This window comes from Hippoglossus hippoglossus, chromosome 23 (genome assembly GCF_009819705.1).
Source record: "Hippoglossus hippoglossus isolate fHipHip1 chromosome 23, fHipHip1.pri, whole genome shotgun sequence".
In the NCBI taxonomy this organism is placed as follows: domain Eukaryota; kingdom Metazoa; phylum Chordata; class Actinopteri; order Pleuronectiformes; family Pleuronectidae; genus Hippoglossus; species Hippoglossus hippoglossus.
The window spans coordinates 8351927-8366473 of record NC_047173.1 but is presented as its reverse complement, the minus strand read 5'-3'; the positions used below and the strand labels follow the sequence as shown (position 1 = coordinate 8366473).

Here is a 14547-nt window from a genome sequence, read left to right as displayed (position 1 = left end):
CACTGAGAACTCCACTCAAAATAACAGCAGTGCGGCACTATGACTGGCGTGGAGATGGCCTTCCTCTGTTGGGAGATATATATGAGATGGAAGATTCAAAGCCAAGGCTCTTAATAAAAACCATCTATTTTTGTCAGAGCTGGCCAGTGGAAAATTTGCAGCAGTATCAATAGATGGCTTTTTTTCATTTATTTATCTCATCCTACCTCCAACTCCTCTTCTTTCTATCTTTTCCTCTTTCTGTCTGGGCAACAGCATACATCAGCAGAGAGGGAGAGAGTGCATCACCTCGACTGTCACTGATATCTCCTAAATCATTTTGTCTATTTCTGAAGGCTGACCTCTGGGCTGTACATTTTTGGGCTATCAGAGGGGCACTGAAAGTCACACCTATCATGGGGTAAGGGATGAATACCAGGCCGTCATTTATTTCTCGATTTCACCCTGATGGAAGCATGTAGGCGTGATTGAATTCTCCCCCTTCTCCCCCCTTCTCCCTCCTCTTGAGCACTTAGTCCCACTGTGGGAGAAGCAGGTCGGCTATACAAAACCGCGCCATGCATTGCTCAAACTAGATTATTGTTATTTCTTCACATCCTGGGTAGAGGTTTATAGTCAATATGCTGCTATATGAAGAAAAATGTTGCAGCAGCAGCATCAGTAGAGCTGCCCCCACATTTTCAAATAATGCACCACTGTTCTTGATGGTTTGTGAATCACTTCTTATAAATGTGGAGTAGTCTGTGCTGAGGACACTGTGGGGGTAAATATGATAAGAGAATGCGTAAACACATCAGTCATACTGGTGTTGCGGAGGTTGCTGATATACTCCTGTAGGTGGGATTGTCATGCCTGGGGATGATGGTGCAACTCCTCTCCATGAGAGCATGAAACAGGATTACGAGCACATCGACAAACATGCAATTCGCATCCTTTCTTTCAGGACTACTTGTCGAAATAATACAGTAGCTGACTTTAACCTTTGGTGTTTATTTCTCTTAACATAGCGCTTACTTTAATACCAAAAGAGTGGAATCAGTGTTCACTTTCAGTAAAAAATAAAAATAGTTTGTCACACTTACACTTCCCAGTGTGGCATTTCCACACTGTGATTTGTGTGATGCCACCTATTTCCTGGTGTCACCAGAACAACATTTTACCATGAGGATGTCATGTAGCATCTTATCACCAGAGCAAAACTGTCTACATCTATTTAAAGAGAGCGTGTCACATGCGTGGAAGTGGCTCCTCAGCATGACTGACAGCTTTCCCTCATTCAGCCTGACCATTTAGATCTGTGCTCACCCAAAGGGTTCCAGTAGTCTGAGGGAGGATGCTGTGGAAGTGAATGCACAGCGGAAGGCGATTGGACTTCGCCTCTTGCCCGCAAGCCGACTGGCTGCTGCAGATTTGTTCCCGACGCTTGGCTACCCACCGCTTGTCAGCCAGTTCCCATCATGCCACATGCCCCTGCAGCTGTGGCTACGGGCACACCTTGTCACCAGCAGGAGCATGATAATACGCCTGTGAGTTAAGTGCACAGGCTGTCGCATCCTGAACAACAGCACCTCGTTTCACACTTTAAAACACTTTTTTCTTTACACCTGTCATATTGCGTACGTACTGCCTCACACTGCACAGTTTTAGCCCTGATTTTTCCACTCAACAGTTTTGGGAAATTGCAAAGAAAAGCCTCAGATCAGCGCTCGATCAGTGTTGGCAACCACGGTGCTTGCTCACCATTTGTGAACTGTTCAAAGACACGATCTAAGAGACTTGTTGGTGCGTTGCATCAGATGATTATTGATGGATAAGGGAACAACGTGCCTCATGCAGGTCTGGACCACTCGTATATCCTATCCTATCCTGTTCGTATCTGTAAGAAAGTCTTAACATAATTCAAATATGGATACACGCTACAAAGATGCATCTCCTCCCACCAGCCACATGTTTTTGAAAGGACCCCCTTCCTCCTTTTTGCTCACCCCCCTCCCTCTCTCCCTCCACCCCTGCTCCTGCTCCATCCATCAGTGTTGCCAATAGCTTTTTTTTTTTACGGCCTGCTTTTTAAATTAGTCTGTCTGCCCCCATCCTCGCCTCTCATGTTATTTTCATAGAAGGCTATCCAAAGTGGATTGCATGTTAATTCAAATGTGGGATCACTGTCCCTCACATGAGATAGTGGCCAGAAAGCAATCCAAGCCCAGGAACAGTGCAGACATGTCTGGCAGACGAGCCCCAAATGTGTCTCCCGCTGGGATGAGTGACAGGAAAATGCAAATAATTTCCGTCTCATTTAGCCAGCGTCTAGACACCGCGCTCCTCGTGACTTTGAAGCCACAGAGCACTTTTCAATAACAATATATTGCAGGGTTGTTGTTTGAACAGCCTTTGATTGTTTATTTCTTTATTTTATTTCATTTTATATTTTCATGGGTCACCAACTTCATTATAAAGGGTGTCATTTAATATGCATCAGAGAAGTAAAAAAAAAAAAAACTGATTAAAGATGTGATTAATTTGGAAAGAGCTCACATGCACGCACACACACACACACACACACACACACACACACACACACACACACACACACACACACACACACACACACGTCGTTCCCCAACTCCTTGGCCCTGACAGGAATCCACAAGCAGCGAGCCTGCACTTTCCTCACAACCATATTGATGAACTTCTCCATCCAATATGTTGCTCCATTGATTCTTCATTATTCCAGTTCCCTGGATTATTTCAACGTGTCATGACGGCAAGATGTACACAATTAATTTGTGCTTTCTATTAAAACTGAGTCATTAAAAGCATGCTGCACAACAGTTTATAATTAAAGTACCAGCACAGGCAAGAGGTGAAAGTCTTGGTATTAGTATCGTTGCGACATTCTGTTTATTTCCTTGACTAATTTAAACGGCAAGCGCTGTTCCCGTGAAGATTTATGTGTGGGACACACGATACTTGTTATAGGCTCAGAGATGGTGACAATAATAAAAATGGGTTTATTTAATTGCAAATAATAGTAGCAAACATCAAGGTCAGAGAAGTGTGTTAATGTAAGAAACCATGGATGCTGCATGTTTCACTTTATCATATGCTAATGTCGCAGTCCATATCTTTTTGAAGATTCAGTACTCATAGTTTTATTCCTGAACAAGTACAAAAAAACGATGTCATTGCCGTCAAAAGCAGGAATATTAAAGATATTAAACATGGCAAAACATTACCTGCCAAACATCAGCATATTAGCATTAGACAGTTTCACATGGAAACCGATACTCAAATGTTAACCTGATTTAGACAATAGAAAAGACCCTACAATGTAAACTGCATTTTCTGATGACCTTAACCTGAATAAGGTCATTCTCAATAATAACATTAATATCAATTGGGGTTTTCAAAATTAAGGCGGGAATGTTGGACATATGACGCAATGGCCGAGTCATAAATATGCTCTGTAACATGTTAACAGTATTATGAATGGAATATTCCATTAACAACTCCTGTAAACTTCATAACCAAAATAATGTATTTTTCAGAATTCAGCAAAAGTGAGATTATTATCATCAGGATAAGTATTTCCCATTAATTAACTCGCCATATAATTTGTCCTGCCACAGTTTCCTAATGAAAAAAAATGTTTTTTTTTACACTTTTCATAATAACATAAGAGATCTCTTACTGGTTTTTATATCTGTTGGTGCATTACATAGAGTTTTATAAAGTTGTTACCATGCACACAGACAGTCTTTTTCAGCGGCAGTTTGGCGCGTACCCTCAAGTGCCCTTTAAGTCTGAGTACCTGTCAGAATCTGTGGTGAATGAGTACCACCATAGATTGAATGACTTTTGTGGAAAACGTTGATGAGCATGTTAGCATGCTCATGCTTGCATTTGGCAAGAGCTATTGAGGCTACAGCTTCACATGAGTAATTAGCTGCTGCTTAATTATCAATGGCGTTGACAGGTGAACTCCAATTTGCACTGTGGCATGTCACACCACTGATGTTCTCCTGTAGCGCCGAATTGTTCAAGTGTCAGTCTTTTGTCGATATCTGTGCAGAGTGTCCAGTGTCACAGACATAGATCTATGCCACGATAATGAGACACAATTGATTAGCTTTGCTTCTCAAAAGAGCCCTTCACAGGGAAATTAAAACAACACGCAGTCAAAGCATACGGACATGATTAATGGTGTTTTGAGATTGGAATCTAGTGGTATTTACATAATCAGCAGGGGAGAATTAGTTAATTCCATCAGTACGTTGTGTGTGTGTGTGTGAACAGCAGCCTCTCCTCTTACGTCAGCCTGATTGTGTTGCATTGTCTGAAACTCTTGATTTCTTCAAAGGCTGTGATGAAGTGATTGGACAGATTATGACGACAGTCACTATTGACAGTGAAAGTGACTTGGATAAAACATTAAGATCCATCATTGATATGTATAGACCTAACTCTACACTTCCTGTGGACACAAAATGGAGGCATGTACGTTCTGTTTTGGAACATATGCACGTCCTAATTTTTCACTAATGCATTAGGCCTGTTCACATTTCTATCTGCCAACTCGTGTGAACAAATTAAGTCTAATTCAATTAATCCAATTAGATCCTTGGCAAAAGATCATATATGCTATTAAAGTATGTGAAACTTTGGCTTAGCTCAATCTTAAGTATTTCTCTATTGCACAAAATACTTATCAGGCACAGTTAGATTTGATCAGACTGAATGTACTTTATTGTTAAGATAGATATAGAAATCTAATTTGAAACAACTGATCTATCTTTGGCATAGGATTTGTGGAATTGTGTTTGATTGCTTATTAATTCAACTTTGCATTTGTAAGAGTTAAAATGTGTTAATTCTTTTGAATGATGCACTCTCTTGCTGTAAAGGACAAATTATAGCCACAATATTGCACTCTTGTTGTTTTAAATCCTCCCATCATAAAATTTACCTCTAACCACCACTGACAGTTCATACATATATTAAAAAAGGAAACAGTAAATATATGCAATTCAACTGTATGCAGCAGTGTTTTATTGCTTCTATTGAACTTTATGCAAAGGCTTGAAAACCCCTGTAGTCTGTGGTCCAGTAAACACACACACACACACACACACACAGTGTGAGAAGTGACGCCGTGGGACAACGAATGCTACTGTGCGTTTTCTGCTTGTTTCACCACAAAAAGGTCACGGTTTGATTTATGCACTTGTTTTGTGAGTTAAATGGGAGCTGTTTGAGCTTTGGGGCAACTGACCGATCGAAAAGTGAAATATGAAAATTAAATTCTGTTTGTGAATTGATTTACAAGGTTGAGCAGGTATTAAGCCGCCCAGCTGAGACTGGCTGGATAAATGCATATACTGTGGGGTTCCTGCTTGCTTCTGCAAAACTGTGTTTGTGTGTGTGTGTGCTTAGTGCTGCATGCAATCATAGTGGTGCAGAGTCATGTTGAGATCAGGTCAATGTAGTATGATGTGACCAAACACACTATTAAACATCAAGTCGTGGTTTATTCATGTGTTTGTGTTCTGCTTGGAAAAGTCGTGAAGTGTATGTACACACAAATTTGTGTGGGTGTACACACACTTTGCTCCATTTCTCCATCTGATGCAAGCATCTGTCTTGACATGACAGTGCACTGCGTCAGAGACGTGTTTTCTTTAACATGGCAGCTCACAGGGGAAAGAGACAAATGGATTTTGACTCCTTAATGGTTCTGGATGGCCAAGGATGATATTATTCTAGTTGACAAGTTGCTCCATAACTGCTGTAGTGAAATACCTATTGCATTCTCCCTTTCATAAAAATTTGAATATCCTTCTCAATGATTGATTTAATAAAATAAATTCAGGGGGTGGCCTACATTTAGAAAACGGGAGAAGTTTACCATATTCCCACATGGTTTTTTGTTTCCCTTCTAAACTTAAAACATATTTGAACAAAACAGTAGTGGAGTACATTTTGAAAACCTTCATAAAAAATGAGAAGTGTTTTATTTACTCCCGGGTGATCTGTGTGGTACTGAGGTCCTTTTAGTGTCTTGTTAGATACATCAAGTGCACGTCAACGTATCCAGAAGGGAATGTGCATTCACATGGATTTCTGCCCCTCTGCAGTCTTTTCTGTTCTTCAAACCCCCACACGATGTTTCCTCTCTGGTTTATTGAGTGGCCACACCAGCTAAAACTTCATTAAATAATATTTTGGAAGTTAATGATCGAGAATTGAATAAAATAAATGACTTCTGCACTCCGGAGCTTTTAATTGAGAGCACGAGGCAGTGCGTTTGAGATAACGCATTCACGCCAGAGGTAAATAGATGGTACTTGTGTGCACAAGCTTGTTTAGCACGACAGCTGTGTTGGATACATTACTGCATTAAATCAAACCCAATTACTGCCAGCTCAGTGCCCCTATGCCCCGAGAGGTGTCTAATGCAAATGCAGGAGAACACAATCCCTCAGTGTTGCTGTGTGAAGGTGAGGAATCTTACAATATGCAGAGTAAAAATGGAGGAGGGAGATGTAGGCATGATGTGGTGAACTTAAACACATAAATCCCATTCAATTACCAGGAGCTCCAGGAGCTGTTGCAGTTTCTTGGACCTCTTTGCTCTTGGGTTTACTGCCGTGTGCTGCACAATATTCCAGTGTGGCCTGTAGTGCTGATGTTGTTGTTATGTGTTGCTGCTGCTGCTACTTTTTGTCACTTTAGAGGGTCAGCCAACACGCTGCGATATCCGCTCCAGCACTTACATGCACTCTGTTACGCTGATGGAGGAAGCTTTTTGGGGACAGCGCTGCTGGGATTGGATCTGAGCAGTAACCTCTAAAATAGAACAATGTGTACAGTATGTGTGTGTGGTCATACCTGAGAGTGTGTTTGAAAAAAGGAAGTGGGCCCCTCGCTGAGTGACAGATGAATAGACGATAAAGGGACACTAAGGGAGAAAAAATATTTTGGGAGAGCGAGGGCACCAAACAAAGAGTAGCAGTCTGCATCTCTCTGTTCCAAGACGGTTCCAAGACGTATAGACACAAGAGTCACAATTCAATTCAGAGAAAATACAGTTTAACAATGTGATGCTATGCAATGCAGTCTGATACAATTCTTTGTTTAATGTAGATGTTCTAACTTTGTCTATTTAGCCTCCGTGTTTCTCTTTGTTCAGTCCCAGTTCATCTCGTCACTTTCTATGTCAGTGGTCCACCTTTTCCCCAGTGTTTCCTAGTGAGTTATTTACCCAGCTATGTTTTTTGACCATGCCTCCAGCCTGTGTGATGTATTTTTTTTTTTTTTTGATGCCTCTACCTGTAAGCCGTAAATCAAATTAAAGATTGTTTTTTGGATTTTCCACCTGTGGCATCGGCATTTGGGTGCTCATCTGTTTCTAGACGTGACAGTTTGTAGCAGAAATTAATCCAGTGGAGTCAGACTAGATTGATCCAGGGGTCTTTATGTGGATTTGGCTAGTTGCATCTCTTGCTTTCAAATTGTTTTCCGTTTTATATCGGCGAATTGTTACACCCCTAAAATAGAGGGATTGGAAAGATTTTTCTAAAAAGGTGAGGGACTTTCCACACACACACACACACACACACACACACACACACACACACACACACACACACACACACACACACACACACACACACACACACACACACACACACACACAGACTACTGCTATGGGCCATGCCACTAGTCTTTTCCTGTGAGACACACTGGAGGTGTCTGTCAGGTCAATTAGTAATACTGTTCTTACATTTTCCACCTGACTTCCTTCATTAGTGTTTTTGTCTGTGGCTCTGAGCCTCCTCGGTGTGTCTGCACGTTGAGTAATGCATCAAGCCTTTCCCTCACACTCTCACCTTATAAAAGTAGTTTGGGTTTGCCAAGAAGCCGAGCTTAGAGGTCACAGCTCTCAAGTTGATGGCTGTATCGATCTGACAGCTGGTCGGTCAGTCCAAAACTTTGGTCTAGACTTAAAAATCTCAACTACCGCTGGATAGATGAAATTTTGTACATTAATGGTCCACAGAGGATGCAATTTACTGACTTTGGTGATCCCCTGTCACCAGGGGATCAAAAATTATGGATATTTCCATCAGAAAATGTTGGCATGCTAAACACTGCCTGCTTAAGGCACGTTACTGTTTTGACATTACTATAACTTTATAGTAAGTCCTGTTTAATGCTCCTTTCTCTTTATTTACTTGTTGTCCCTGTTCATTTAACAAACGTCTGTTCTAGCAATTTTAGGTTTGGTGGAAATATAATTATTTCATCAATTCCTCCGTTTTGAGCCTTATGCTGAACACTATTTACTTAGTTCCACCTCTTTGGTTTAGGCTTCTCTGAATTTGCATATCATTTTTGTGGGTCTGGACACCTCATTTTCATTTATATATTCTGGCCTTCCACCAACACTCTGAGCATTTTACCAAGAGGCACACAAGGAGAAAAAGAGCTGAGGAGAGGGACAGAGCTATAGTGGCATCTTTATAATCAGTGATAAATGGCAGCTAACGAGAAAATTGGTATATTATAGAGATCTTCTATCACTGTGTAAAATCAATAGAAATGTGTAAAATCAACAGCAGATCTCTTTGCCTGTTCATTTTTAGTCCATAGTTTTATTGATCGACTCTGTGTGAGTTGCTGAATAATCTTGGACTGTGGCAATTATGAACATTCCCAATGGTCCACTTATGCACGATTCAAACTCTAGCAATGTTCATCAATGACATGTCCTGTGATATGAGATGGGAAGGAAGCCAATATGTATTGAGATACGTTCATTTAAAACACATGCCAGTAAGTGTAAGTTTTTTGCTCAGTAGAATCCTTTAGAAAATAGTACCAAACTAGAATGGCATTCAGTAAAGCGCATACCTCTGCCAAGGCCCAACAGTCCCCTTAAATTGCACCAAATTGTGCATACTCACAGATATCGGTCTCTTAAATATGGCCGATTTTTCAGATCCAAATCCTGTAAACGTTCCTTTGTCCAGATCCCCACCAACATTTAATTGGGTCTTTCTTGGCTCATGTCCCATCCTTCCAAGTTGATTGGCAATCTGTTTTGTTTTTGCGTAATCCTGCTGTCAAACAAACCAATCGACAAACAAGCAAACACATGGACAGAAGTGAAAACATAAGCTCCTTGGCGGAGGTAGCAAATAAAGAATACTCATCCATTGTCGAGCTATATATCGAGTTATTCCCAAGTTCGAGAAGTTCACAGTTTGCACTAATTAAAAAATGCGGATAACACAATTACAGCATGAAAAGCTGAGGAGCTTTGTGCCTTTTTTAAAGCGTGTGTTTTGATGTGTTTGCACTTTAACCACGCTTAGAGCGGCTGTTTTGTGGGGGCCAGGTGATAAGGGCCAGAATGGTTTGAATGTGTGATAGGGAGGCAGGGCACGGATTCCCTCTCAGGTTTGTTTCAGACCACCTGCTGGCTCTTTCAAACGCAGCCCCACATGGCAGATCAAAGCACGCCGTCAATGTTTTGTCTTTGGGGTTGCATACAATTAGAGGTGTATTCATGCAGGAGGAATGGATGTGACAGTATTACCAGCAAACTGACTTGAGCCAGTGACAGAAGTCATCTTGTATTAGAGAGCTGGGAAATCATTTAGCCCACACTGTCAGTGTGCAAGTAAATAAAATTGACATCCTGAACGACTTTTCTGGTGTGATCTGTATACATTCCACTGGTTTTTGTGCTAAATTCTGAAACAGAAATGGTTGACGGAGTTTTAACTGTTATATGGCCACAAAAAATACTGGACTATTGTAACCTACCCCCAAAACAATGGTTAACCAAGATCATTGTCCATTTGTCTGCTGGTTCCAGTGGACTGCTTTAAGGCTTTACCAACCTTAACTGAGTGAATACATTTCTGTCACACTCCTCAAATGTTGTGATCGCATGTCACAGCCATTCACATCAGCTTACTTTATTTGATATGGCTCATACCTCCAGATATTTATTCATTTTACAGCAATGTACTGTAGGGGCTAACCACACAAAAGAGAAGGAAAATAGCATTAAGAGAAAAAGAAGTAGCAGGAAAGTGAGGGAGGCAGCGAGACAATAATGGTTAGGAATACAGAAGAGGGATGTGCAGAGCTTCGGCTTGGGACAGCCCCAAGATCCATCTTCCCCTGCTTAAAGCCCCAGTGCCCTGGTAATGGTCGCGCGGCAGGTGCTTTCAGAGGTTGTGGCGCAGGAGATGAGGGATCTCACAGTGGAAAGGCCAAACTGGGAGGTGATTTCCCCCAGCAGAGGCCTCTTCATTTCGGGGGTAGAGGAAGCGTTGCCACCACAGCTCCAGCCTGGAGGAAGACAAGCAAATTGCTTCCCACAGGAACAGGGCAGCAGCAACAAACTGGATCCGACATGAGAGAGTGTTATCTGCTCTGCTGCCTTTCTGCTCCGTGCACATGTCAAACATTAATATCATCTATTTATCTAGCTCATCCTTTGTACTTTGTACTGTCAATGGTTACAGTACATTCATTAATCTATACATTCATGCATGCTTGCAGCAAAAATAGATTTGCACTTGGTATATAATACCAAAAGATATATTGTCACCCACAAAATCTATTGCAGCCCACAGCACCCCCACATTTAATGAGGTCACTCCGCTGACAAGAAAATAAAAATAAAGTCCCACATACAAAATGATACAACCCAACTAGTGGGGGAAACATCTCTTCTCTGTTTAGCATGAAAAACTACGGGTTCCGCTGCTTTAGGTATCGAGGCGACAGTTTTGAGCAGGAAAGCAAATCTCTACAAAATGTTTCTGATCAGCCATGACAAAGGCATCGGTTCTACATTAACGTCAGAGGTGTAGTATACTGGAAGAAGACAAGGCCGAAAGTCAAAGCTGTCATCTTGCATTGCGAACAAAGTAGATAAAGCCTGGTGAGTGGAACAAACGTAACACTGGACTCGCTCCTGTTTCCCTGATGAGGACGGTTGTTGGCACAAAGCTGTTGTGGCCTCCCAAAGCTTTATCCCTTTCAGTGGCAGATTATATTGTCAGCTTTTTTAGAAGCAAGATATGGTCCCTCGTTCCTTCTATCCCCCACCTAAATACTCCAGTGAGATTTACTCCATTTACCTGAATCGACTTTAGCCATCTTCGATTTGTTAAAGGCTTTTTGGCACCCCTGAGTACAGAGGAGGATAATTGAATTGAGCTCATTCTTCTTGCTGATTTCTCATGTTACCTAAAGGGACTTAAGCAGGAAAAGCATTCTCAGAAAACGGCTGAATTCAATTTATTGCAAAGGATATTCATGAAAGGGAATATGCATGGCTTGGGGGGGTGAGAGAAAATGGAAACGAGAGTGCCACTCTGAGCTTATTGTTTGGGAGCAGTCTCTAGTATGAGACTGTTGTCTGTTTCATCTGCATCTTCTCTATAAAGAACTTTACTCATATTACTAAATGGTCCATTTAACTTTATTGAATTGTTCTATTAGAATGTTACCTTAAGACGGGGGTGAGGAACCCTTTTCCTGTGGAGGACCATTTTTTTCTATATACCTTTGAGAGCCATACAAATGTATTGAATACATATATCAAACTAACCTCTGATGCTCCTCTTTGGTGAGGTGTCTGATGTCAGAGGATAGTGATGATGAGGCTACACGCACAGCGGCTTCTCCAAGTTTGAAAAGAAGTGCTAACAGTAGTATGTCAACTTAAGTGCATGTCTCCTCAGAATGGAAAAATAGCAAAATAGATAACATGTTCAATTCCTTCCACTTTGTCCTGAAACCTCTTGCCAAATGCCTGAGGGAGTTTTGCAAACTCGCCAGTAGATTCAGACGTTGTAGCAGGATTTTCTTCCTGTCTCTGCCAGAATGTGCTCTGATTGAAGCTGCTTGATGGTTCACAATCTCTTCTAAAAAGTTTCCAGCTGTAATTTCCAAATGCTCCAAATTGGCCTTTTTAATCACTGCGACCCCCTCAGTTCCTGCAAACTAGGCCCACTGGTTTGGCTTTGGTTTGTCCATCAACAAGGTTTGCTTGATTATACTATTCAAAAAGACCAACATAATGTTGAGTGTGTTGGTCCATAATCTATTCAGTGTTGGCTGCACATTTCATTTAAACCTGCTAGCTAGTTAGCAGTCGATTACTTATTGATTGTAAAAGCTAGTAGGTCATAAACAATAGTCAGATATACTACCCTACTAAATATGATCTGCACACATTAAGAACTGAGCAATGGCTTTTTCTCTCACTGTCAAACTATAACATTTGCTAACTAGAAGGGCACTGGGGGAGCACTTACCTTCGATTAGGCTAATGCCCTATCTCAAAATGTCCTGCCTCTGCCACCTTAATGTAACCCGCTCCCAAAGTTAATCGGCTCTTCCCTGGCCTATATCCCACCCTTTCACCATCTTTTAATAAAATTGGTTTTGTAAATTTTGCTTAATCCTGCTAAAAGTCAGTGGTGATGAAAACATAACCTCCTTAGCAGAGGTAATGATGCATGATAAAGTCAGTTAAGGTCAGTTGTTGTGGCTAAATGTCAGTGTGGTAGTGGGGCGTGGTCAGCGTCGGCTGCAGGAGGGAGGAAGTGGAGGTGGGGTTCTGGGATCGGTGCCAGGGAGAGAGTCTGATTGTACACAGGTGTTCCAGTTCAACTAATGACTCTCTCCCCTCTATCAGCAGTAGCGCGCTGGGGCGCAGGAGATGGCGTAGGAACCAGCAACGAAGAGACGTGTCTGGTTGTGTATGTTTGTATCTGTGATTAACGTTGGAAATAAAGAGACCAATAAGAAACCTACCTGATTCCCCCTTGTGTTCATGACGAGGAACCCACGGTGACGCAGGGACGTGTTACAGTCAGTTTTGATAAATATTTTAGTTTTGGGGTTGACGCCACATCAAAAACGTACAACATATTTGCAAAAAGCTCAGTTAAACCCAAATTAACCATTTCTATATTTCAGTGTAATAACAAACAAAATTAACATTACAAATCTAAAATGTCTAATTGTTTATTGTATTTGACCCTCTCCCAGAAAGCCTTGCCTCAAACACATTCTGTCAGATTTAGAGTAAAACCTGCACTGCTAACTTATAACCCAACACACAGAGCGCTGCACTCTCAGCCATCTTTAATTAATGTTGATATACCAGAGGAGCAGTTAGGATTAAATTAACCCACTGAAAACGAGAATTAGAATTCTTAACTGTGAAACCTACTGTAAGAATCAGCGAAACAGTCATGAGCCTTGGGCCTCTCTTAAATGTGTGAAATGAATATTATATAAAGGCATAAAACATCCTTATTAGAGCAATATAAAATTGAATAACTAATAGAAACAGTAATAGATTTAAAGACACAGCATATTCAAAGATAAATCCATATTTTTCTATGACGTGTAAAATGCAGCAGAAGTTTTAAGAAACAGTGGCAGCTTTCTTCCATTACGGAAAAGAAAATTGCAGTAAAAACAGCTCACTGTTAATTTTAAGCTGCTGCTGCATTTGACATGTTTCTCAAAAACTGTTGACACATTCTAAATTAAAATTATCCCTCTTTTCCTTTCTTATGTCGTAATGATTCATTAGTTCGGATTGTTCATCCGTTCCATGAATGCAAACCTATTTCCTGAGAAATAACAAAGGGACCGCTTTTCTTTTCTCTTTCAGAACCAACGGAAGATAAAAGGGTGAAACATTTAATGAATTGGTGTGGATAAAATCTGCAGCAGATGTGAACTCGCACAATAAGTAAAAATTCAATTATTTAAAAATCACAATATGCAACGATGGAGAAAAAACACATTAAAGTGTTTGGTTGATATTTTTTCAAAGCCAAGATTCAGCTCAATTCAGGTTCCAGGTCGCATGCTGTGAGTGATTCGACATTTCATTTTACAGCGCTGTGAAGAGAAGAAACACATTTTTATCCTCATTTAAATGATAATGATTTATTGTGATTGTCTCTATACTGGTGTATGTCTGCCTATACATTTGTGTGTATGTGTGTGTGCAAGCGTACATGCATGGTATGTATGTATTTAGTTTTTTTAGATGTGGTTTTGGATAAAGGAAGGGAAAATGTTCCCTGTGGAAAGCGATGGGAGTCTGACTGGAAGCACTATATCTCCCAGATTGCCTCACTGTGCGGCTGTCAATCAGCCGCTGTCTTTACCAGCACAGCAGCTAAGTCTGCCGCTTCCCACACACTCAATCACAGCAGCTGCCACAGTACATTACTGTGAAGATAGTCCAAGGCTTGATGTATGTGTGTGATAGGAGGGGCCAATGTTTGTGTGACACCTATCTGAATGGGTCATGGTTACATTGTTGGGCGTCACCTGCTGGGGGGTAGTTTTTAAGGCTCATACCGAACCAGTAAAAAGGACATATTGACTGCAACCACTGACACTGTGGACACAGAGATTGCCTATATATCACCTGACTGAGACATTATAGTGGGAGCGCGGCAGAGGTTGTCGCGGCGGCCTTGCTTTGAC

General features: G+C 41.2%; 1 long non-coding RNA gene across 1 annotated transcript in view; it reads left to right on the top strand.

The window, feature by feature from the left end:
• Nucleotides 1–13798, top strand: part of LOC117757372 — a 78152-nt gene extending 64354 nt beyond the window's left edge. Inside the window, exon 4 of the long non-coding RNA XR_004613099.1 lies at nucleotides 13718–13798. This is a non-coding gene — a long non-coding RNA (uncharacterized LOC117757372). The remainder of the gene's footprint in view (nucleotides 1–13717) is intronic.
• Nucleotides 13799–14547: the final 749 nt, after the last annotated feature.